The sequence below is a fragment of the Girardinichthys multiradiatus genome, chromosome 6, assembly GCF_021462225.1.
Source record: "Girardinichthys multiradiatus isolate DD_20200921_A chromosome 6, DD_fGirMul_XY1, whole genome shotgun sequence".
In the NCBI taxonomy this organism is placed as follows: Eukaryota; Metazoa; Chordata; class Actinopteri; order Cyprinodontiformes; family Goodeidae; genus Girardinichthys; species Girardinichthys multiradiatus.
The window spans coordinates 10,274,562-10,301,489 of NC_061799.1; the positions used below are offsets into that span (position 1 = coordinate 10,274,562).

Consider the following 26,928-nt stretch of genomic DNA (forward strand, 5'->3'; position numbering starts at 1 on the left):
GGAAGACATGAGATATTGCTGACTGTTGGATGGACCACGGTTCTTGTTCCGCCCATATCGAGGATGCATTGATGCATTATAATTGTGCTTTATAATTTGTACTCGGGTAAGCTAGGTTTCCATAATGCACTCACCAGCATCGGTCAATGGAGAAGGTGAGTGCAGACATTTATCGTTTTTATACCACTATTATTTTCTGACAAAAAGTGGTTTTAAGGCGAGAAAGTCGACCTCAAAACTTCATCCATGCAGTCAGTTTACCAAGAGTGAGCCTAGTTTGAAATGTGCTCCGGTGTTTTCTGAGCAGCAGAGCTCCGCAGACAGGCCGCAGTGGCTGCAGGCTCAGCGGGCGGCTGGAGGGGGTTTTCCCCACAAACCGCAGATTGACCTCAGCCAGTCATTCTGTGATTTTCTGCTACCTGTTATTTGTTTGCAGAAAGTTGATATAAAGTTATGTGTTGTTGCTGTGATGTGTGTGCTGTCTCAAATCCTTCCCTGTTTACCACAGACCGGCCGAAAACTTTCACCCTTCCAGATACTCCTCCTGACTCGAATGCACCTGAGGCCGAATCTTCCCATCCAGCATATGGCACACCTGTTCTGCATCGACCAATCAACTGTGTCCACCACGTTCACAAATACCATAGATGTCATGTTTACACACCTTGCTGTGGGATAACATGCCACTGAGCATGGTGAGCCATGTGAAGGTGAGGAGGTGGTTTTACTGGACAAAATTGTGACAGTGTGCGGTGATCTGACCAGTATGTGTCCCAGTATTGTTTTGAAGTGTAAACCCTAACAGCTTTGTGAAACTTGTGTTAAGCAGAAAGCAGTGTACCTAGGTTGCCTTATGTGAATAAATGATGGACAACTTAAAGGTTCTTTTGCATCTTTATCAAACTGTAAATGCATAACTTCCGCAAAAAAGTCAAATAGTAAAAACAGCATTACTGTGCAAAGCACTGGAGGTCTGAGGTAAACAGAGGAATAGAGCATATTTATTGACGTCTCAGCTATATCTTTCCTGGAGTTTCAATAAATGGTACTGTTCTAATTGGGAATGTGAGTATTTTCATATGTATAACGGATAGTAAAATCAAGAAAAAATTTTAATTTGACAAATATCTAATACATAAGTAGAAATCTTTTAATATAAGCAAAGGTTTTTTATTTTTTGATCATAAAAATGCTGTACTGAGTGAATAATGGTTTCATGATTGTCTCCTAAAAAAAATTAAAATCTTTACTCCCATCAAAAAACTGTGCTTAAAAATTGTTTGGCCTTACGACAATTAATAGAAGAATATTAGCAACTAAGCAAAGTAATACAGTTGATTCTTGAATTTCATTATTCCTTAAATTGCTCTGGATCCATAAGCAACCCTCCCGCAGTCTTGGAGGGGTTGCACGTGTGCTACTCGAGTTTTCCCCCGTCTCTTTCATGGTTTTCCCACACACTGGGCTACAGGGAACCCTCCACATCACATTTCCGACCATTACTCCAGATTTCTGGTCCTGCAAGTACAGGAAGTTGATACCTTGACTGTCTAATCATAAGCTATTTAATATAGTTTAAAAAATTTAAAATAAGATTAGGAGACAGTGGAGCAGACCATGGCAGGACATGATGGTGAAGATTCCTGTAAGCTTGTGGGAAAATGCATCTAAACCTGGAAGTGTGCTCTCTCTCCTCCTGCAGAGCTGTGTGCATAAAATCAAGAAAAATTACAGTGTCTTGCGAAAGTATTCGGCCCCTTGAACTTTTCAACCTTTTGCCACATTTCAGGCTTCAAACATTAAGATATAAAATTAAAATTTTTTGTTAAGAATCAACAACAAGTGGGACACAATCATGAAGTGGAATGAAATTTATTGGATGTGTCAAACTTGTTTAACAAATAAAAAACTGAAAAGTGGGGCGCGCAATATTATTCGGCACCCTTGCATAAATACTTTGTAGCGCCACCCTTTGCTGCAATTACAGCTGCAAGTCGCTTGGGGTATGTCTCCATCGGTTTTGCACATCGAGAGACTGAAATTCTTGCCCATTCTTCCTTGCAAAACAGCTCGAGCTCAGTGAGGTTGGATGGAGAGCGTTCGTGAACAGCAGTCTTCAGCTCTTTCCACAGATTCTCGATTGGATTCAGGTCTGGACTTTGACTTGGCCATTCCAACACCTGGATATGTTTATTTGTGAACCATTCCATTGTAGATTTGGCTTTATGTTTTGGATCATTGTCTTGTTGGAAGATAAATCTCCGTCCCAGTCTCAGGTCTCTTGCAGACTCCAACAGGTTTTCTTCCAGAATGGTCCTGTATTTGGCCCCATCCATCTTCCCATCAATTTTGACCATCTTCCCTGTTCCTGCTGACAAAAAGCAGGCCCAAACCATGATGCTGCCACCACCATGTTTGACAGTGGGGATGGTGTGTTCAGGATGATGAGCTGTGTTGCTTTTACGCCAAACATATTGTTTTGCATTGTGGCCAAACAGTTCAATTTTGGTTTCATCTGACCAGAGCACCTTCTTCCACATACTTGGTGTGTCTCCAAGGTGGCTTGTGGCAAACTTTAAACGAGACTTTTTATGGATATCTTTGAGAAATGGCTTTCTTCTTGCCACTCTTCCATAAAGGCCAGATTTGTGCAGTGTACGACTGATTGTTGTCCTATGGACAGACTCTCCCACCTCAGCTGTAGATCTCTGCAGTTCATCCAGAGTGATCATGGGCCTCTTGGCTGCATCTCTGATCAGTCTTCTCCTTGTTCGAGATGAAAGTTTAGAGGGACGGCCGGGTCTTGGTAGATTTGCAGTGGTCTGATACTCCTTCCATTTCAATATGATTGCTTGCACAGTGCTCCTTGGGATGTTTAAAGCTTGGGAAATCTTTTTGTATCCAAATCCGACTTTAAACTTCTCCACAACAGTATCTGAGACCTGCCTGGTGTGTTCCTTGGTCTTCATGATGTTCTCTGCGCTTTGAACAGAACCCTGAGACTATCATAGAGCAGGTGCATTTATACGGAGACTTGATTACACACAGGTGGATTCTATTTATCATCATCAGTCATTTGGGACAACATTGGATCATTCAGAGATCCTCACTGAACTTCTGGAGTGAGTTTGCTGCACTGAAAGTAAAGGGGCCGCATAATATTGCACGCCCCACTTTTCAGTTTTTTATTTGTTAAAAAAGTTTGACACATCCAATAAATTTCACTCCACGTCACGATCGTGTCCCACTTTTTGTTGATTCTTCACAAAAAATTTGAATTTTATATCTTCATGTTTGAAGCCTGAAATGTGGCAAAAGGTTGAAAAGTTCAAGGGGGCCGAGTACTTTTGCAAGGCACTGTAGGTTTACATGAAAAGACAATCTTGGGAAAATGCGTGTTTTATGTACAAGGAAAGTAATAATAATATATAGACTTTATTGATCTCACAATGAAGAAATTCTCCTCTGCATTTAAACCATCCCTTAGGGAGCAGTGGGAAGCAGCCCAGGGAGCATGCTAAGGGTTTTGCTCAGGGACCCAGAGTGGCAGGCTGTATTTCGAACCCGGGTACTTGTGGCCTATAACGCAAATTCACTACTCTAACCACTAGGCCACCACTTCCAAGACAAAAGTGAAAGAGCTCTGTTTGATCACTAGCTATGGCCCTCATGTACAGACGGCGACGGTCCGAGACAAGAGTCTCAGCGTTGATCTCTGTAAACATTCCTCTGCCTTATTTAGATTACACAGCTAAAAGTTAGAAACAGTTTCAGAGTCGTTCCTTTAGGAGCAAGTGTTATTTAGAGTGTGATCGCTTCTGGGGAGCAAGGACCGGAGGGACTCTGAGGCGTCTAACCCTAACCCAGTAGGGTGCGGTAGCTCGGACAAATGTTAACATTTTCAAAAGAGCAAATATTATATTTGACATTCTGGTACTTGCAATTATCCATCACATATTATAAAATGCTTTATATCAACTTTCAGCAGCTGAAAACAAATAACAGGTAGCAGAAAATCACAGAGTGACTGGCTGAGGTCAATCTGTGGTTAGTGGTGAAAACCCCCTCCAGCCGCCCGCTGAGCCTGCAGCCACTGCGGCCTGTCTGCGGCGCTCTGCTGCTCAGAAATACCGGAGCACATTTCAAACTAGGCTCACTCTTGGTAAACTGACTGCATGGATGAAGTTTTGAGGTCAACTTTCTCGCCTTAAAACCACTTTTTGTCAGAAAATAATAGTGGTATAAAAACAATAAATGTCTGCACTCACTTTCTCCATTGACCGCTGCTGGTGAGTGCATTATGGGAAACCTAGCTTACCCAAGTCCGCAAAAGGATGCATCAATGCATACTTGATATGGGCGAAACAAGAACTGTGGTCCGTCCAACAGTGCGGTCGACCAATCAGTGATACCTCATGTCTTCCACTGGTAACTACCTTTTCCGGTAGGTTAATGTTGTGTTTTTTGAAATGTTGTTGTGTTTTTTGATTTGTAGTTGTGTTTTTTAATTTGTTGTTTTGCTTAGTTAATGTCGTTGTGTTTTTTGAAATGTTGTTGCATTTTTTAAAAGGTATTTGTGTTTTATAATTTGTAGTTGTGTATAGTAACTTGTTGATGCAGTTTGCATTCAGGGCCACCGTAGTTCTGTCTTTGTGTTTGTTTTCAAAGTTAAGAAAACTTTATTTAAAGGGTGATTTTAAACACAGAAGATCGGCCATAACGTGCCGTCTATGCCTATGCATTTTAACCCCTTTTTTAGTGGTATTTTAAAGGTATATGTGTAATTCTGATTCTGATAAGCTATAAGCTTCTTTTGTTAGCTTTAACTGCTAACAGCTAAGAACACGTGCTCGGCTGCTAAGATCATCCCAAAAAGGTTGTTAGTTTTCAATCCAGTAAAATAATATTTCCCTAAATATTATTTTACTAAACATGATAACTAGGTAACACAATCAAGCCAATTTCTCCACAAAGATTTGGTTCTATTTCAAAATAATATTTCCTTAAGTATTGTTTTATTATTTCCTTAATTATATTTCTTTAAATATTATATTAATAAATAAAGGCAGCTAATTAAACACCATTGAGAATTTGTCATCCAGAAGGTTGGTTTTATTCAGCAAATCATTCTTTAAATATTATTTTATTAAAATAATATTTTATCTGATCTTGCATTGTGAATGGTTGTTTAAAGGTATGCCAATTATTGCCTAGGTTAGTTCCAAGACTAACTTAACTTCATTTCCAGATTCTTCAAGATAATCCTTGGTTCTCAAACATAAACAATGGATGGTAAAGTTGCATCACTCTTCCGGTCAGAGTTTTCAACCATCTTTGAAAAACTTCTTTATATTGTATATAGCCCATGAGTCTTCCTTATTCTTTAATTCTGCTTGGTAGTTTAGTGGGATTGTTTTAGCATGGAGAAGAGTTTGTTGATTGAAAAATGTTTGACTTTGTGTTGTTAATGAACAACTTGACAGATTATTTTTCTCAGTGGTGTTTTAATAATGTGGTGTGTTGTCTTGTCAGTTATATTTCAACCCTTTGTTTCTGTGATTTTGTTTTTAGCCAAACCGTGATGTCCTGCTGTTTATTTATTGAGAAAAAAATGTGCTTACTTTCTTTCTTTCTTTCTTTCTTTCTTTCTTTCTTTCTTTCTTTCTTTCTTTCTTTCTTTCTTTCTTTCTTTCTTTCTTTCTTTCTTTCTTTCAGGCCAGTTGTAAAGTTATTGTGCTGTTTCCTCTGTCCCACTGGCTGCTGCAAACACAGAACACCACAATGCTTTAATGAGAACTGCCTTGTACCTTTTGGCCTCTGGCTTCCAGAAGATTCTCAACAATTTTCCTTGACCTCACAGTACGAGCTTCCAACTAACTATTCATGCAGAACATGGCTTAACTCACACGGCTGCACAAACATTAAAAGTGACCCTATACCACTGAAAAATACTGACAGAATCAGCTAGTTGCTACTTTAACCTCACTTCAAGCTGTAATGCATTATTTAGCTGCAGGGATAATATTGTAAACTGAGTTATTTGCATATTTTCACAGACTAGTATTTTTAGGAATATATGGCGAAAGGAATAGGCATTGTTGTCTAAAGGTATCTGCAAATGAAAACCACTTTTTCTTCCTGGTTGGCTAAAATTCTATGTGCACTAATCACATATCAGCAACATGTTTGGAACACAGTCACCATAGCAACCAGCAAGAAGTGCCAGATGTGCTCATAGTAGCAGTCACAAATGAAGAAATCCGACCGAAAGGCAGGAGCCAAACAGGAAATAAAGTTTGAAAATCCAAAACTTTACTTCCAAGGTTGAAGCCATGGACAAAGGTCACAGGATAACAGTCAGTTGTGCAAAAAAATGCAGAAAGTAAATTTCAAAAATCCAGACGTGGCTTGGAACTTTAGATAGGGTCAATACCATGGCAAAATGTCAGGACAGGGCAAAAAGTTCTTCACAACAAAAGCTGCAACAAACAAATAGGGATGGAAAAAAACATATAACTACAAAGGAATACCAACATTCTTAAAGATGATTAACCCTTTAAGTAACACCTATCATGAGGATTATCGCTTTGTTTTACTATGTTAAGTTTAACAAATTTAAAAAGGTACAAGCCAGTTTTTTTTTTTTTGTATGACAAGTATTTTCAAAAACATACAGCAGCTTTTAAGCATATTCACATATAAACCTAAAATTCAGCTCATATAAAATTTGTTCCTTAGCAAATTTTACATTACAAAGGACCGTTGCAGTTCAGTAAAACACAACGTAAAGCTTGCAATTAGAAAACCACTCATTGGATTTAAATGATTGTGGTTAATAGAATTTATAATCTTGACTTTGTAAAAGTAAATTGACAAACAAGAGAAATACTGAATTTTTTAAAGCACCTACCGTAGTTGTTAACAATGATTATATCTCCTCATACGTGTTTTACTGATATAAAAAAAAAGTATGTTTTTTTTTTATTGTTGTGTTTTTTGGTATTTTTAGATGGAGTTCACATCTAAATTTAACTCCTGATTCTGTTTGTTGGTCTACTGCCTATGATCATGTAAGCTACATGCACAGTGAGCCATGTGACAGCGTTTTGCAGAGCCAATATTTAACATTTACAGCCTGGTTCCTGTCCACAGCTTGCAAAACTGTATTTTAGATCATATGCCATGTAATATTTTGTTGAACTAAGCAATCTTGGGTTTCCCTTGAGCTCAAAGTGCTTTTCATCCTTCACAAAGATGTTTGTCGCACTTGACAAAAAGAAAAGTCCACCAGCAAATGGTCTGCACAATAAAACTATCAGCATAAGAGAAAACTTTCCTCATTAGCTGTATTTCCTTAATTGCAGAGATGCTAAATCTCACGGAAAGTAGTCGGAACATTCTATAATGGTAAAAGAAGAAAAACACGTGTTCTTAAATTTGTGTTAATCGTAATCATTACCCATATCACAATTTTATTCAACAGTACTGCAATAAACCTTTTCTGATGTTCTGCAGTGCTACTATGGAAAATGTAGGTATTGTGTTGAAAGGACATTATATTTAATAACCTATTATAATGCAGTGTTTATGCAATTCCAATATTCTCAGCATCATTAATTACTGAGCTAAATTGGACCGTGTAATAATGATGAAATGTAGAGAAATCAGAATGGCACTTAATATTTGCCAATCCCTAATCCTAAATGCTCTGCAGACAAAATAAAATTTAATTGAGACTTCACCATCATGTGTAACAAACAATTTTCATGTTTCATGAGGTGGAAGTTTGACCAAACAGCATACAAGAGCTCGAACCAGCGAGCTAAAACCAGGAAGCTTTCATAATGTGGGAAGCGTGGAGAATGACATACGATTCAGGTGAACTTAATCAGAGGAATGTGGAACAGCTGAGGTAGAGAGCAAATAGAGACTGAGGGAAGGTGAATAATTGACAAAGAAGGAACTGAACAAGACACAAAGGAAACTACAAACCAAGGGGGGAACTGATCTAGGGGACTAAATTATAAATTATACAGATAACAGAAAACAAGATATAATTAAGAAACCAAGCACAAAGGAATTAAAAAATACGGAAAGACTTTAATGAAAATAACGAAACACAGAGTAAACTGAATATGTCATGAGACATTTCAAATATAAATCAACATGAACAACAAATAAATTATCAGAAATCTAACACAAATGAAACAAAAACCAAAACACCCAAGGACCATGACACTTCACTTTTTCAGTTATTGGTGTAATATCCTGTCACACTATTGCAAAGCTTCCTGGTGTTTTATTGACATAGAAGGCTATGTCGCTTTAGGTAAATAACGCTCCAGCATCAGATTCCTACACGTTTAATATTGTAGAGTACTTAATTTGACTTCCAACTAAGTCAAGGTTGTCATAGATTTTTTTAGATGTATTGAAAATGTATGCAGCATGAGCGGCACAGCTCCAACTCATCAGTTTTGTGTGCCACATATTGCCATATAGCAGCAACAAGCCAATAATAACATTACTTAATCCAGAGATACAAAGCACTGTCAGCACTGATTAAGATTCGTCACCAGGTTGATTGTGGGTTTTCTGTCTTCCTTCACCATGTGATCCCTAATTCCGCTCCTGATCCTCAACATAGCAGGATCATAAACAGTGTGAAAGCAGCTTTAGACCCTGTTTGTAATCAATGATTAGTACACAATGCTTTGAAAATACTTCATTATCCCTCATCTCTTTCTATTGTACTTTCAATGATACAAACCTAAGGGCCGCATGGTGGTGTAGTTAGTAGCACTATTGCCTTGCAGCAAGAAGGTCCTGGGTTCGACTCCCAGCTGGGGGTCTTTCTGCATCTGTTCTCCCCGTGCATGCGTGGGTTCTCTCCGGGTACTCCGGCTTCCTCCCACAGTCCAAAAACATGACTGTTAGGTAAATGGGCCTTAGCTGTGTGAATGAGTGTGTGCATGGTTCTGTGTCTGTGTTGCCCTGCGATGGACTGACGACTTGTCCAGGGTTTACCCCACTTTCAGGCCCTTAGAATGCTGGAGATAGGCACCAGCTTCCCTGCGACCCACTATGGAAGAAGCAGTGGAAAATGACTGACTGATGCTAACTTTTTGTAATCATTTAAATTTAGGTAAGACAACCCTTATCCAGAATGTCTTTTATTTAATAAGCCATTTAATTATTTCAAGCATAAAAGGATTGCAAACTCAACTGATCAATCAGTGCTGTGTCCAGACAAGATCGAACTTAGCAAATTAAGCAATTTTAATTTGCATTTTAAGATGAATGTTTTACAAGTATTTTTTTTCTGTGGGAGTTCAAACCTCTGATTTAAAAAGGTTGTAAATATTACATGTACCCACAGGATTTGTGGATGCATCTCCATGCAGCTAAAACAGGGCAGTGGAACACAGATAATGAAGTTCAGTCTCTCCCACCTTGATCTGACTGTCAGAAAAGCTTTGCTGGAAATTGCATGCCAATGATAACCTGATCAAAATTGCTTGTAAACACCTTGATCTGACTAAGTGGACCACAAGCTGATGAGTAATTGACAGCTGTGTTCTCAATGTTGACACAGAACAAAAATATCTGGTATTGTTAGAGATATAATCAGTCTGCAACCTAGCACGTCCAGCTACCTAGTCTACAGTAAATACTAAGTTACTTCTCAAAGGTTTCTGCCAACTTAAACTTAACAACCTCCTGAAAAGAGAAAATACTGACAGCAAGCACAGCAAGCCACTCTCCCTGCTGTCAAAGACTTGGGATATGCTGTGGGATGTCCTGTGGGATTTGCAGTTCTGGTCGAACGTTTGCATACATTCATCTTGGGTATGAATATAATATTAATTTTGGCCTCTAAATGTCAATTTTAGCCTCTGTTTTTCCATAGTACAGAAGCCCTGAAAGGCAAGTGAAAAAAAAAAAATTCTTAAATCTGACCAAATTATATTTTTCTCATGACTACAAGATTGCACCTGATTTTTGGTTAAGACATTATTCAAGTTCTATGTTGTGAAATCATTCTACCAAAATAAAAAAAAGTTCAAATACATCATTAAAAGACTAAAGTTATTGTTACATTCATGCTCATCATCAGTGTATGTAAACAGTACACTTTAATTATTACTTTTCCCTTTTGCAAGCAGGAGAATGGGATTTAGGTGAATTTCAGGGTAAAAGAGTTTCACGTCTCACAACTAAATACATCGTCAAAAGAGACTAGTACACAATCAATTTAACAAAAGGTCCACACACTCAAAGCGTACCCAGCACCTTGCCCTTCAGCTGTCTCCTCCTATCAGTCATGAGAGCTAACAACACCACATCCAGGCACATAATGAACAGAAGGTCTATCCTGTCACCTCTCTGTCACCCTTTCCATCCACCATATCTTAATCAGGGAGGAACCCATGTGGGGGTAATGTGGAAATGAGTTTTTTTTTTTTTCTACATTATGTGCTCAGGCTGACAGAGGGAGGTTGCCTGTTCTTTCCATCAAAGCAACTGGACATACTAACAGGACATTCTCACATGTGGGCATGGAAACAGTTGTGCTCACCATCACCAGCCTCCCATGGAACAGTAAATACATATGTAAGGTAAATATTAGTACATATCAGAAGACAAATGTAACCATCCATTATAGCACAGCTGACTGCACAAGTGAATTAACCTTGCAGTAGTAATTACCTACATAAAGGAGAAAGTTCACTGAGGACTTGTAGTTTTATGCCTAACTATCCATTAAATAGAAAACGGGCTCTGCCAAGCGAGAACATTTCCTAAGTGATCCTATTTATCTTGCACTCATGTTCCAGGTGCTTTGGTAGAAATATTAAAAATGTACGCAAAGTTCATGTCAAACCTGAAATTGAAAGGAAAATTTCTCACACTGAAATCAGTAAAAAATGACTTTAGATAGCCCTGGAAATGTCTGGGTCCTGATGGCTTCTGATTTTCAATTTATTCAGAACGAAGGAGATATTAAAAATATGGACCACAACTGAATGATTGAAGTGTGAAATGGAAGGATTTTAAAGCATATTATTGACATGATGTAGGGTTGTTTGGTTTTTGGTTTTGGGTTTTTTTCCTTATGTTTTTCACTGTTCAAGTTTTGAATCATGTTTCTGTTTATTTTCCTGGTCATGCTTTTGTTTTGTCGTCTTGTTCATGTTTTGTCAAGTTTAGTTTTCGGATCTGGTTATGCTTTTGCTTCATGTTTTTCGAGTTTTGTTCAAGAGTCTCTGTTTTGCTCCAGTCACGTTTTGTTCTGTTAATTAAGTTTATTCAGTTCACCTGCTTCAAGTTAATCTGTCTCCTTACTCCACCTGGTTTTCACGCCATATATTCACACCTGTTCTGTTAGTCTTTGCGGAAACATCTTTCACTCTCATGCTCATGTCTAGCTCTCATGCTCAAGTCTTATTTTTTGATCATGCCATGCCTGTCTTGCCTGCCCGTTTGTTTTGTTCCTGCCTCCTGTAGTGAGTGAGTTTTCGTTATTAAATCTTTTTCACTTACCATCACGCTGCCTGCTCGTCTGCATTCTGAGGTCCAATATCAAGTTAACCGTGACAGAACCGTGACAATTATGTTCCCTTTAACTGCTCCACAGTTGATATGTGCCTTTCCTAGAATGCTGTATTTAGTTGATGCCACACATTACCTCTAGTCTGGTGTTCAAAAAATAAAATTTTAGACTAATCTGTCCAAAAAGCATTGCTCCAGAAGCCTTGGTCTTTGTCTATGTTCTTTCTGACAAACTTTGGTCTGACCTTCATATTTGTCTTAAACAGCAAAACTTTCCTCCTTGCAGTGGAAGTTAAACTGGAGTTCCTAGAGGAATGCACTTTCTTAGCAACAGTAGCAAGAGCCTACAAATGGTCCTGTGATGAAATGTTTAGGTATTTGGAGACTTGTTGTATGTATTTGTACTTGTTTGAGAATGTTGTAGTCTGCTTTCAGGGTGAATTTGCTTGGATAACCAGACATGACCATGTTGGCAGTTGTTTTGAATGTCCTCCACTTGCAGACTATTTTGTTTTACAGTGGAATGGCTGATATAAACTGTTCCCATTAATCGTTTAACAGACTCATACACTGCTATAGTCTTCTTTCTGAAGGCCTCAGGAACACTCTTAGAACCACAACAAACTAAATATCAGGGGTTTAAAGTGGCAATCTACTTCAATCTACTTCCTTTCTTAATTTTATTTACAATGAAAATGAAAAGCTATTTTCTTCAGCTTTAAATTGTTGTTAATATAGATGAATTTTTCAGTATTTATGAAATTGAGATTAAATATCCAAAAGTGTGACTGTTGTAGGATGTTCTTTGTTTTTACAACTGTTTATTACCAATCTAACTGGACAAAAAAAAGAGAACAGAGAAAATTGTCAATGACGATGTGAGAAAATGAGGCCTCAAAGGGAGCTTTGTGCATGAGCAAATTATTTGCACTCTGTCCACAGAGAGGTAAACATTGCCTGATCTGACAGCATGTAGACAGGACATCTGTAAGATAACTGGACTGTGAGTGATTGAGACAGGGAAGAAGATTATGTGCTTTCAGGTTAAAGTCTCCAGGAAACCACAAAAAGTCACTGGATTTGTCTCTAGTCACTCTTGACAAACAGTTGCTATAATAGTCTACAAAGTTGCTAAGTTGGCCACACCACATCCTTTAATTTTTTTCCCCTATGTCCTTTCCACAGAGTAGCACTCAGTACCAGTCTGAGTGCCAAGAACAAGCCCAACAAATTTACTTGACCCCTGGCTGGGGTCGGTTATTGAATGGGCATGCACAGCTGAGGCTGAACTGAGCACTGCATAGCACACAGCTGATCATTTATAATTACAATACTCAAAGCAAATTGTTAAGTTCTTGGAGAAGGAGAACAACTCTTTCTGTGAGTTTTTGTACACATGATAAGTTAGAACCGCAAAGTGAAAAAGTCCTGAATAATCAACAATATGAAGGCATAGAGGAAACGAGCTAGCACCTCAGCAAACATCTCTGTTTGCGAAGATCCTCAGCAGAACGAGACGTACCTTTGTTGAAGAGATGAAATTGAAGCCAAATCAGCAAGTCTTATAGAAATAAATGATAAAGCAAAAAGCCTTCGGTGAGTGATTTACAATAATATTGGAGACCATGACATATTAATGAAATTGTGTGTAAATTTAGTTCCTATCCAAACTAAATTAACACCTTGATTTAGTTTCTTTAACGTTAATTCATGTTTCTTTAATTTTATATGAAATGTGGTGCTCTTTTTTTTATTACAAAAATATTTTGTAGTAATTGCAAAAATTATTTTGCTTTACAAATGCTTTACAAAAAATTGTTCAAGTAAATCTGGGTTCTTTTTGAATTAACCTGTTGAAAATCCAGACATTTAAGCCCTAGGTTTAGGCACCAGACTGCTTTCGTATCATATCTGTTTCCTGGTAACATTATATCTCTGTATGTCTGTATATCAACGATTTGTTCTTCTACATAACCTAAAGCATTTCCCCTAAAAGCTTGTGCGTAAAGAAACACCCTTTGTATGTTGAGGCATGGGAAGTAAAAAAGTGGAAATTCCTACATAAATAAAAATTCTTTATTAAATTAAAGTTTTCATTAAATTACAACAGCTTAGGGTCACAAGCAAACTGTTGTGGGCATGAATTTGCTCATCACAAGTCGTTCCGGACATTTAACCTTACATAAAAATCAGATTTGGACTTTTAAACATAGTGTCTGAGACCCCCACACATTTGTGAAATATGACCACATATGCTTCCACTTAATGTGCGGCTCTTATAAAGCTATTAATGACCTATATCAATTAAACATGAGCTCCTTGGAAGAGGCAGCACTTCCCTCCTTGAGAACTGCGGCACCAAAATAATTCCTCCAAACTACAGTTAAATGTATTCCTATCTATTTAGCTAATAGTCTTCTGCTTCCTCTTTCTCCTCACCTGTAATTCTTTGCCGAAGCCCTCAGTCTTCTTGTGTCCCTGAGGATGTGATTAGATGTGTCTGTGGTCTCGGTGGGAAATCACTCGTGTTGCTGCTGGGATGTCTGTAGTGACAGATTAGGCCCAGGACTCACTGGCTGCTAAATTACTCCTTGCAGCAGGAGGAAAGTCAGGAGCAGCAAGGAGAAGGAAAAAGGGAAGATGAGAAGCAAGAGCTGTGTGAAAAAGAGGTATAGTGTCAAGAGTACTTCAGGAATGTGGAAATGTAAAAGTCGGTAGAGATGGCAGGTGAGGCAAAGGGTTACAAAAGACAAGAGGGACTAACATTAGTCGGAACCCTAAGTTGCTTTAAATCTAGATCAAAAACTTATTTGTTTAGGGTGGCCTTTGACTGTGCCATCTAAACACTACTAGTTACGTTTTCAGTCCAATTTTCCTTTCATTTTCTTATCCATCATTCTATTCTCTTTATTTTATTTTATTTTTATTTATTTATTTTTAATTACCTCTGTTGTTTGATTTTCTGTATCATTGCAATGTTTTTTCGTATGTACAGCGCCTTGAGTGCCTTGTTGCTGAAAAGAGCTATATAAATAAACTTGACTTGACTTGACTTAACATTTGGTCATTGCTCTGTTGGAAGTTGGAAGTCTTTTGTGGCCTCTAACAGGTTTTTATCCAGGATTGCCCTGTGTTACCATCTATCTGACCATCTAATATGCCCTCTTTCCCTGTCCCTTCAGAAAGGAAGCAATCTACAGTCTACAGTGCTGCCACTACCTGGTTTCATTGTAGGGACTGTGTGTTCAGGGTGATGTGTAGTGTTATTTTTTCTGTTTTTTCTTTTAAGCACTAGTGGCTGTCTACAGGCCAGGACTTAAACCCATGACAGCCACATCGAGGACTAAGGCATCTGTACATGGGTTGCGTTTTAACCCCTGTGCCACAGCTGCATGCGTGTAGTGCTAGTTTTTTGCCACAAATTGTACTGTAGATCAAAAAGTTGATATGGTCTCATCTGATCAGAGCACCCTCCTTTATGTTTGCTGTGTTTCTTATGTGGCTTATGGTAAACTGCAAACAGGACTTAGTGCTTTATTTCAGAAATAGATTTCTTTACAAAAAAGATTTTCCTTTTCAATAAAGGCCATTTTTATAGTATGTGCAACTAACAAAGATTCTCCCACCTGAGTTGCATTTCCTCCAGAGTTACCATGGACCTCTTGGATGCTTCTCCTATTAATATTTATTTGGTTTAGGTAAGAGGCCATGTCCTGGTGGGGTTGCTGTTCTGCCATACTCTTTCCATTTTTAGATGCTAGATTAAACAGCGCTTTGTGAGATGTTTATAACCTAAGCCTACTTTAAATTACTCCTGAACTTAATCTCTGATCTGTATGCTGTGTTCCTTGCTCTTCGTGATACTGTTTATTCATTTATGCTCTTTAACAAACCTCTGAGGCCTTCATAGAACAGCTGTATTGATACTGAGATTAAATTACACACAGGTGGACACTCCTTAGTGATAAGATGATTTCTGAAGGCAGTTTGTTGCACTAAATTGTTTTTGGGGCATCAAAGTAAATAGGGGTTAATACAAATACACACCACATCCATTTCATTACACTTTGCAGTAATGCTCTGCATTGTGTTGGTCTATAAAATGTATTGATGTAAAAATGTGAAAAAGCTCAATACTGTTGCAAGTCACTGTAGTGACTGTATCACTAAAAAAATTGCAAGTTTCTGGAGATGATTTCGTCTTTTTCTGTGCTATTATGTATGACTATCCATACTGTATAATAAGTAAAACCACTTAATAAATGTGTTATTTACTTATTGCATTATTATTGTTGGAAAGGTGATGCAGGAAATGATGTAATCAACAGAATAATACCCTGTTTCTGAACTCTAATTGTCTGGGAAATGTGGTTTTGAAATGCCAACTTTTTGCCAACAGATTAAATCAAGCCTAGCTAAAAAACTAATAGCAAGGGATTAAAAAGTTGGTATACATAGGAATTCTAACTTCATTAAACTGGTGCTGATCCACATGCTCTGTAACTTAAAGCCATCTGTTCTGTTCTCAAAGCCCTTCTGACTCCAAATACCTTCACTTCCATAATAGGCTCATTTTGTTTTTTGTTTTTATAATTTTTTGTGGAATTGGAGAAATTTTGCTCCTTTTTGCTGGTGGTTCATTGCGTCATAGTTAGTCAAGTTTTGGGTTTAGGTTTTTGATTCAATCTCATATCACTGTGTAATTCAGAGTTCTGTGTTGCTTTTTTTCCATGATCCATTTTTGTCTCTAGCGTCCCAAGTCCCCCAATACATCCGTTCTATATTAGAATAGAATAGAAAATAATAGAATCGAATAGACATATCCTTTATTGCCCCACAGTGGGGGAATTCAGGTGCATCAACAGCACCGTAAAAGGCAAATTGAAACAAACAGGTGCTCACAAACATTAAAAAAAAAAAGAAATCAAAAAGTAAGAGTAGATTGAACAGTAAAGGAAAAAAATACCACATAAGAATAATGAATAATTACTGTACAATTATTAAAAATGGCAAACTAATTAAAATAAAATTAAATACATTTTTATAAATTTTATAAAAAAACATAAAATGCGCAACTGAGCAGGGTAATTTGAAAATTTGAAAAAAAGTACAAAAAGTGCATTTAAAAAAAAACAGCTCACTTTTTTAATAAAAGGTGGAAAACTGTGCAAATAACAGCAGGGTTATAAACACTTGTTAAGCATGTTGGGAGCAGTGATAGTTATAAAGTCTAACAGCTTCTTGGAGGAAGGATCTGCAATAATGCTCCTTTTTGCACCTAGGATGCAGCAGTCTGTCACTGGAGGAGTTCTCCAGTTCTGCAACAGCTTCATTGATGGGGTGAAAGACACTGTCCAACACTGATCTAATTTTTGCTAGAGTGCTTCTGTCTTACATCATCTGCACTGTGTCCAGAGGGCATCCTAGGACAGAGCTAACCTTCCTTATCTAACTTATCTAACTGCTTTCACTAAGGTGTAGATAAGCTGCTACCCCAACACATAAAAGCAATGCCACTCCTCCCTGCATGTAAAGGTTTTGGGTTTCTTTTTTATGTGTTAGAGCCTCATGTCAAGTGATTTTCCTTCAGGGGCCTTTTAAAAATGTATTATATTATGTGGATTTCCTACTGATACATGACATCTGCTCAGATTGACAAAATGGCATACACTAATTGTTTACACTAACACTAACAGATGTGTGAGACGGTGTATATGTATAAACCAACCACAATTCCTTTGTACATCCCAGTCAGCATGGATGTAAAGCACATACAAGTCTTATAGGGGCTTTTAAAACGAGAACAAAAAAAAGAAAAATAGACATTACAGAAGTTATTGTTTTGCCTGTCATTGACTGAGATACTTGTTTGATCCGCCTGAAGTCTCCATTATGAGGCATCTGCAGAACTTGATGAAATACTGAGGAGATAATTCAGCTATTATTGCAGCCGTGTTGCTAGCAGAAACCAAGCTAACACATGCAGGACACTGGCTCTTGGGGAAGGGAGTCGGACACTCTTGTCCTAAAACTTGGTGGAAAAACCTTTTATTGGCGAGCACAGCAATAGTTTATTTTCTGTTACTGATCAGCAGGTTTTCTTACATTACAGGAAGGATTTTGACCCCCTTCGCTTTACAGAATCTTGGCAACTCAAAGCTTTAGCTTCCTCCTCAGGTTTTCTGTAAGACTGAGGTCTGAGACTGACTAAGCCACTTCACAACACTGCAAGACTTTATCATGCATTTTCTTTGGCCAGTCCACAGTTGTCTCAGCAGTTTATCTAATATTTTGATGCTTGAAAACTCATCCTTTCTTTTTCATTTCTTTCTCATCTATCTTTTTTGTTTGCATCTTATTTAGCAGTAAATAATTTGTTCATTGGCCCCTCTATGCAGTAGGGTTGAACTGTATCCATAGCAGATAAACAGCCCTAAAACATTATTTTTCACTTCTGTTCTTTTTGTTGAAGATACTCAGATTTTCTCTTGCTACAGTAATTGTGGGGTGAGCTGATGTTAGGTTTTGTCTGACAGCAGCACTTTCTTCCAAGCCTTCTTGGAATCATTTAGATGTTCACCAGGGAAACTAGGCCTTCTATAGCAGAGGGCTATCAGATATCAATCTATCACAGAGTGTTGCCTTGCCAATTGTTCTTGTGTTACCAAATGTTCTTGATGCTGTGATCTAACTGCCTTCAGATCATTAACTAGCTTGCTTCCATGTAACTGTGGGCTGACCTATCAACTGAAGAAAATGTTTACCCCATGAGGCAAGGCTTTGCGCAGGTCTCCAGACTGAGGAAATATAAACTGATGTCAGTTTATATTTCCTCCATTTCCCAATAGCCTTTTCATTAGCAGCCACCTTCCCACCAAGCTTCTAGCTGATGTTGTATGAAACTCATTCCAGCCTTGTGCAGATTCTTTTGTGTGAAGGTTGTCATTTTGTCAAGATGTGTAGGTTGTTTGTAAGACCAAAGCACATACAAAGGAAGTCAAGCCGCGTGGTGAGTAGAAAGGTTAAATGATAAATGAAGCAGCAAAATTACAGTGGAACACAGGAGAAACAGAACAAGGAGAATGGGCAGAGTTTCAGGCAATGTAAAGGAAGAATCCAGCTGTCAGAGATGAAAACCAGAGAGTGAGCAATCAGTTGAAAATGAGAAACAGCTGAGAAATTACGGCAGGGAGCTGAGGGAAACGGAGAATGATTAAAACAGAGGAGCAGAGAAGCGATGAATGATAAAATCTAAAAGAATAAAGAATAAAACGTGGGGCACTGGAATTATAGGCCTTTAAATTCAGAAATTTTACCTTGGGCCCCACACTACACACTTAAAAAAAAAAAAAAAGATTTCAGGAGGTCACTTTTTTTCTCCAAAGGATAAAAGGGCAGGTGCTCTAGCACCACCTAGCGTCTATCTGTGCACGTCCCTGGTTACAGGACATGGAATCCACCAACTACTACTGTAAATGTATGCAGAAGGCATTTTAAAAGTTACCTATGTCTTTATTTACATATCTACTGTGAACTCAGATCCACTCTGTACCACATGGGAGTGTCAACCCATATGGTACCTCTAGGCCTTCATGTATTGCTATAAACAACATCATTGAATTTCCTATTTTATGCTAATTCTAATCTCTCTGTCTACCTCCAAGCGTACCTCCCAAGTTCTTCCCTGGATCTTCTCTCTGAGATGCTTCTGTGATACACGACTCAAACCTACTCGCGCCATAGCCTTGTGGATTCAAATCACAATGGCTGGCAACCTCAAGGCTTCTCTTTGCTCATAACCTCCAGCATACCTGTCCGCCCTCCAAAGCTTGGAAATGAGGAACGGTGGGGCAATTGGCAGAACTGTTGCCTTGGGCAAGAAGGTCCTGGGTTCGACTCCTGGCTGGGGATCTTTCTGTATGGAGTTTGCATGTTCTCCCCATGTATGCGTGAGTATTATCCAGGTACTAAGGCTCCCTCCAGGAACATTACTGTTAGGTTAATTGGTCTCTCTCAATTGCCCTTAGGTATGAATGGGTGTGTGCAGGTTGTACCCTGCCTCTCGCTGATGGACTGGTGACCTGTCCAGGGTGTACCCTGCCTATCGCCTGTAGATCATTGATTAGCACCAATTCCCCTGTGACCCTGTCTGGAAGAAGTGGGTATAGAAAATGGATGGATGGATGGATGGAATTGAGAAATGTATTGACCAAGAAGCCACCCCTGCCCTTTGTCAGCTTATGGTGAGTTTCAAATCATGCTGTTCATTAGTATAAATCATTCATTGAACCAGGCCCCCACATCAGATAAAATTGACAGTTCCATTTACAAGGAAAATTAGCTGTCACTGCTAAATGTGCTTTAATATTTGTTTCTCTGCATTAAATGGGAATTTGTTGTACCTAGCTAACATGCTAATACCTTTAGCTGGCATGGCTAAACATAGGGTCAACTGGCTCAGTCCCAATCGATCTGCCAGCTTCATCTGAAATGGCTTTATTGCTACAATACCCAGTGAGGTCAGCAGCTGTATGGGAACAGGCATTGCGCATCTCATTGTACTGTCATGCTTTAAGAATGATCGTAACTCTGAGGACAGTTACAGCCAGGATGCCCTTAAAAACCTAAAGTCACTGATGAGTCAGTCATCATGAAAAGACAGAAAATCCTCTAATCAGTAAATGTACTCTCTTAACACTGTATTGCTTTTAATATCATCATTAAGGTGACTTTCTGCACCAGAACTATGCATGTTTTATTATCCACTCATTTAATTGCATGCACATCCCAACAAGCCAATAAGGGGGATGGTAGTCATGAAGTTTAATTGGGGTTGCGCACTTTTCCACATTTAGTTCATTATCATATATGTGAAGTTTACGTGTTTGTACATATACACCCGTGGTACATGAGGCCCCAACTACAAAATATTGTTACTTCTGGTTTTTACATTCTGCTGGTATGAAGTAAGTCAAATGTTATACTCGAAAGCAAAAAACCCTGAATGACATGAAAGTGACTCTTTTTGGATATAATATAATCTTTTTCTCTCATTCATGTTAAGTGAAGTGTCAAAACTGCAAGCTGGGCCAGTCAGAACTATGAAATGTTGCATATCCCTGGGATTCAATTGCAGGTCATATTTTTCAGTCAGTCAATGTCAGTTTTAGACAGGCAATGCCAACCCAAAAAGCTAACTCTTGAAAAAAATCTAAATGCCTCTTACAAATCAAAGTCCGGAAAGTACAGATGTTGCATTTTGTTTAAAATGGGTTTTGGTTGTGACTTGATTTGTCTAAATCAATGCTTATCTTTTAAAACGTTTTTTCTCTGAAGGGTGAGCAAATTTAATTTCTACACCAACCCTTCTCACTGATCTCCAATTTATTAAAAAAGCCCCTTTTCACAGATTTTGTTTATGTTTTAGCTTATTATACAATTAATTTTAGAACTCATTTTAATTTAGATCTCCACTGACAAATCACTTTGAGTTGAAAATATGGCTCCCCCAGTTAAAACAATAAACAACTTTACCACCCTGATGCATCATATTTTCTGCCTCCTCAGCTTGTAGCTCAGAAAATCAGTGATGTTGATCTGCGACTTTTGCAGACACCAACTGCGGGACTTTTATTTTTTTAGTCACTGAGGGGGAAACAGGGAGCCGTGTAGGCTTTTCATTGATTTCCTGTGTTTGCAAAAGCAACATTTACCTTAAATGGAAAGTCTGATTGTATTTTGTGGCTATAATTTAAACATAGCTGACACAGCAGAGACATCAAGCCCCCAGCTAATATTTTAGATGGAAAGAATAAAAGCCTATTGTGTGATCATATTACTTTGGAGTCAATTTGATATGTCAGCGACCTGCTAATTTTAAATTTGACTGTAAACTGACCATTTTTTATTACTAAATACCCCACACTGCTGCCCACCTGTTTCCTTTAAACATTTTCTGCTGTTTATTGCTGGACAGAAAACTCACCTGCCATACTGTACAATAAATCACTTCAATTTCTTAGGTCCTTGAGATTTCTGTTGTAATTAGTGAGCTTACTCAGCTTAAATGGAAAAATTTGAAATGTATTTATTTTCTTGTCCTGACTGCATTATACTTACGCAACTTTTTATCTATTTAGTCTGCAGATGATGTACAGTGGCGGTAGGTCTCTACCTGCATATGGTACCTCATTTGGCTTATTTTCTCTAAGGTTTTTATTTCTTTAGGAAGACTCATGTCTTGAATGTTTTCACATCTTGTCACATTACATTCACAACCTTTGATTTTATGTGATAACCCAATGATAGTTTAGCATAATTTTGAGGTGCAATTGAAAGGAGATATACTGTATGTTAAGATTGGTGGGTCTTTGTGTTTCTATATTCACTTTGGTTTGTGATTATATTTTTGGTTTTGTCACAGTGTTCAGTACAAGGTTAACTCTTCAGTTTTGAGACTCTTGGTTTTTACTTGTATTCTGTTCTTCATGTATTGGTTTTATATTCTTTTTTTTTGTCTTATTGCTTAGCTTTTGATGTAGTAGATCTGACAGGATCTGTCTGTTAGCTTTTTGTGTTTGTTTAGTTTCTGCTCAGCCAGGTGCTTTTCTGTTCATTCATGTTTATTAGATTCCTTCTGTTTAGTTTTTGTTACTTTGTGTGTTAGATGTGTTAAGTTAATATTCCTTACAGATCTTGTTTCCCCCATGTTAATGTCCTTTAGTTCCGTCTCATTGTTTACTTGCTTCTGCTCATTTAGATGTGTTTTGGTTACCTCCGTGTACTCCCTGTTCATTGTGTTAATTTGTCATTTTCCTTCTGTATTGTTTAGGTTCCCTGGTGTCCAGCTGTCTCACATTCTCCTGATTAGCTCCTCTCTCAGTTCATTGGTTCACATTCCAATTCCCTCAGTATTTAAGCTCTCTGGTTTTCATTGTTCCTCTTGTTTGTCAGCAGTGAATTCATTTGATTAAACTCACCTGGTTCACGCATCACTCATCAACTCCCCAGCAGTTATAAGCTGGTTAGTTTCCTTTATTCACTGTCAGATCCTTGCTTTACCTGTCCTCCTGTTGCCTTGCCTTTTCACCATTGCTTAGCCTGTTTGTTGCTGCATGCCAGGTGCTCCCTCTCTCATGCCTCACCATCAACATAATGCTTGTGTTCTCCTGGCCGCTCCAGGGTCCTGTTTCACCAAAATAACTCATGACAATATAATCTCAAGTTATTTTTTTTATTTATTTATTTTTTAAATGCAAATCTGAAAAGTGTGGCCGATATTTTTACATGCCCTTCACATGTGCCATGTCCCCTACATGGATTGTGAAAAATGGCTAAATCCACCTCTTTTGGTTTTCTTTTCACAGTAGCGTTCTTTTAGCTGCAATTGGTTGCAATAGGGCTCCTTCAAATGTAATGCGTTTTTATCCCTAAGCGCATTATTATACATTACTGTGTATACAGTGTGTGTATGTGTGTGTGTATGTTGCAGCAGTTGGTGTTGGTCTGTTTGTCAGCAGGTAAATAAAGTTCAACTGGTATTAATTTGAATCCAGAACCTAACATTTTAGCTTGGATACTATCATTACAATGCTTGTTTTGGTTTCCATTTTTATTCCCAGAGACTTGAACAAATCTAATGATCACCATTTAATATGAAATAAAATACTTAGCTAACTTCAGTCACTGAGACAGAGTGGGTGAAATGGAAGATCATCTGACTGTACTGCAGTAATTACAGTATCCGATCCAGTGCATAATGGAGTTAGCTGTGAGGGGAACAGTTGGACCTGAGTCAGGTGGGTGTATAACTTTTCTGGCCTGGTTTCAAGCAGCAATTCAGTGCTTTAGTTCTTCTCCTTCAGGAAGTCAGCTAGAAGCTGTTGTAAATGGCATTAGGGTTCGAGCAGATCAACAATGGATGCAATAAGCTATTATTCCAAAATCATTTTCTGTTGGGAAACACGAAACATACTACCCTCTTTAATTCATACGCAGAACAAGCAAATCCTAAAAAGCAGTTTACAGTGAGGCTGGCATAACCGTAGGGCTGTGTGCAGGTTGATGTGTGTGGGGATTTGTCTCTACCTCCTCTGATTGCGGGGCTGTACTATCAAGTGTGTTCTCACAGCTGGGGCTTGTCAAGCCCAATAAGGAGGAGCTTAAAGAGGAGCACATTTCCTGAGGCAGATGCCAGATTGTTTTGCTCCATGGGTGGTAATCAGGCCGACGACCCTATAGTTCCTGCATACTTTGATGTTCCATGGTTATCTCTTTTTGTGTCCTCTCCAGGAAACCAGTTTCCCAGTTCACACTCTGTTATTGGATTCCAGTGTTCTGCCTCAACGCGCTCAGTTCATCGAACAACTTACCTTAAAACTCCCTCTGTAAATCTCCTCACCACTTCTCTGGATGCTCCTCTGGCTGCTTCCCTGGTTCATTGTGTCAGGACCCTTCCACAACCATCCACTCACCTGCCTGTCCACCCCCTGATGATGCACTGCCTCTCATGAGCAACAAGGAAATCATTACAAGCACCACTCACCACCACCTGGCAATCTCAACCTCTGTACTAACTTTCCTCCCTTGGAATTCCACCATCTCTCCATCAGTAAGCTAACCATCTCACCCATCATTTCCATCATATATTAACCATATTCCACTTTTTATAATAATAACTTACCTCTCCTCCTCAATGCCATCCTGGATTTCTCCTTTGAACCCCAAAGAACCATTCATCAATTCATTTGTATCTATAAACTGTTCAAAAGTATATTTGGTGTTTGTAATTGTTGTCTTTACGAGGGTGTCAAACAAAAGCAACATAACAAAAGCTGGTTGAAACAAAAATCTCTTTTTTTTGTCTAAATCTACCATTGCATTTTATAAAATTATTTTATAGATGGTTTATAAAATAAAACCTGAGCTGCATATCAACTTTATCTTCCTATTATCTTCTAAAAGTCTCACTCTGTGTCTCAACCTCTTGCAACCTGAATGAACCGCAGACTTGTCTTGACATGCCATTGAAACTTTTAAATCAAATAGCTTCTGACCTCCTGTGACTTAATTTTGACACACCTCACTGGTAATGAAAATAATAATAATAGCTGAATACCGGTGTATGCCTGTCACTTTTGAAACTTTTCTTCTGACTTCCATAGACAGCTTCCGTTTTCCTATTAGATGGCTCAATAGTGATAAGGAGTAGATTAAGACTGACTAATGAGGCAAAAATGTACTGGGGAACTTTGAAAAGCACTAATTAGAATAAAACGGTAATGACTAACTATCTAGCTAGCCATATTCTTTTGCATACAATATGTTGTATGAGCTCTTAGTCACACTTCCACTATATAAAGCAGATTTTACCATAAATTTTTTCCAGGGTAAAAACACCATGTCTACAGAACTTCCTCAGTTATGCAACAAATAAATGCTAAAACAAGACGATGGAGCATTTAAATGAAGAAATAAAATCCTAAATGAAAAGAACATTTATAAAGCATAAAACTAACTTTTGCTACTTTGGCTTCCTTATGTTGAAAAATAAGTCACAAAAACATGTTTTCTTTTCATTATCTAGCATGAAAAGCACATTTCTTACAATAACCACCCAAGAGGCACTTCTTAGTTCTGAGTGCTTTTTAACTCTACCCGTCTCAGTCAGTCCGGCAAATTGCTTTTCTTTATTTGGCCTGAAAATGTGTTCGGTTGACAAAGATTAATGAGGTAGTCCATAACAGTGATATCTAAAAAAGACTTTTAATGATTAGCGGACTAACAGAAAACATGATGTGCTGATCCAGAGGTAAAAAGGTGAGAGAACTGTTAGGAATAACCTTTATTATTATGTTCATAGTTAGTTTTCCCATTTTATACTTTAGTAATATAAAGTATAAGTTCTCATTTTTCCCTTTTGTTAGAATAGGATAAGAATGCTCATAGACATACAGTGCAAGGATAAATGGCCCAAGGATTGTCATAAATGACCTGAGGCTGGGGCACTGGGTTTGATAGTGGTGCAGTCGGTATAACTGGTTTGATTAGAAAGCCAGTGCACACTTAGATTAAGTATGGACACCCGCTTCTACACAATCTAACAGATAGACACTATAATGGTGACACATAGTCTACTGATAATCACTGAGGGAGAGCACATCCATTGCATTGGAGTGCCAGATATAAAAACTATATGTGACCTTCTATCGAGGCTCTTTGTCATCCTCTAACTGATGGCGACTGTCCGAGACGGGAGCCTCAGTGCTGATGCCTGTAATCATTCCTCTGCCTTAATTTAGATTAAAAGAGGTAAAAGTTAGTAACTGGTTGAGAGTCGTTCCTTTAAGAATCTTTAGATAAAGTGTGTGATCGCTTCATGGGGAACAAGAACCGGAGGAGCTCCGAGGCGTCTGACCGCCAACAGGGTGCGGTAGCTCGGACAGAACCACAGCCAAGAAAACTCTGCTGAGACTTAAAAAAAAAACTAAGTGTGCTCATCTGTTTATGGTGGTTGAGAAATTTAATGTTTGGTGTCATAAGCAATGGCCACATAGCCTGCAGTGAATCAACACTGATCAGAACTATACAAATTTTTAAGTAATGAGCAGTTTGAGTTTTTTTGCTCTATAAAGAGCAAAACAAGGTATGTATGTATCAGTGGCGATTGCTCTAAGGTTGCAAGCGAAGCTCAGCTTCCCCTAAAATGTCAAAAAATAAGTGATCAACTACAGGGGTTGGACAATGAAACTGAAACACCTGTCATTTTAGTGTGGGAGGTTTCATGGTTAAATTGGACCAGCCTGGTAGCCAGTCTTCATTGATTGCACATTGCACCAGTAAGAGCAGAGTGTGAAGGTTCAATTAGCAGGTTAAGAGCAGAGTTTTGCTCAAAATATTGAAATGCACACAACATTATGGGTGACATACCAGAGTTCAAAAGAGGACAAATTGTTGGTGCACGTCTTGCTGGCGCATCTGTGACCAAGACAGCAAGTCTTTGTGATGTATCAAGAGCCACGATATCCAGGGTAATGTCAGCATACCACCAAGAAAGACGAACCACATCCAACAGGATTAACTGTGGACGCAAGAGGAAGCTGTCTGAAAGGGATGTTCGGGTGCTAACCGGATTGTATCCAAAAAACATACAACCACGGCTGCCCAAATCATGGCAGAATTAAATGTGCACCTCAACTCTCCTGTTTCCACCAGAACTGTCCGTTGGGATCTCCACAGGGTCAATATACACGGCCGGGCTGCTATAGCCAAACCTTTGGTCACTCATACCAATGCCAAACATCGGTTTCAATGGTGCAAGGAGCGCAAATCTTGGGCTGTGGACAATGTGAAACATGTATTGTTCTCTGATGAGTC

General features: G+C 38.5%; 1 long non-coding RNA gene across 2 annotated transcripts; it reads left to right on the plus strand.

Moving 5' to 3' along the window:
- LOC124870497 lies at positions 1-24,275 on the plus strand. Of its 2 annotated transcripts, XR_007038789.1 has the most exons (7): positions 1-155; positions 509-710; positions 5,716-5,859; positions 10,485-10,619; positions 19,218-19,496; positions 19,581-19,796; positions 23,845-24,275. It is a non-coding gene; the product is annotated as an uncharacterized LOC124870497 (long non-coding RNA). The 2 variants fall into 2 exon arrangements; XR_007038790.1 differs by lacking the exon at positions 10,485-10,619.
- Positions 24,276-26,928: the final 2,653 nt, after the last annotated feature.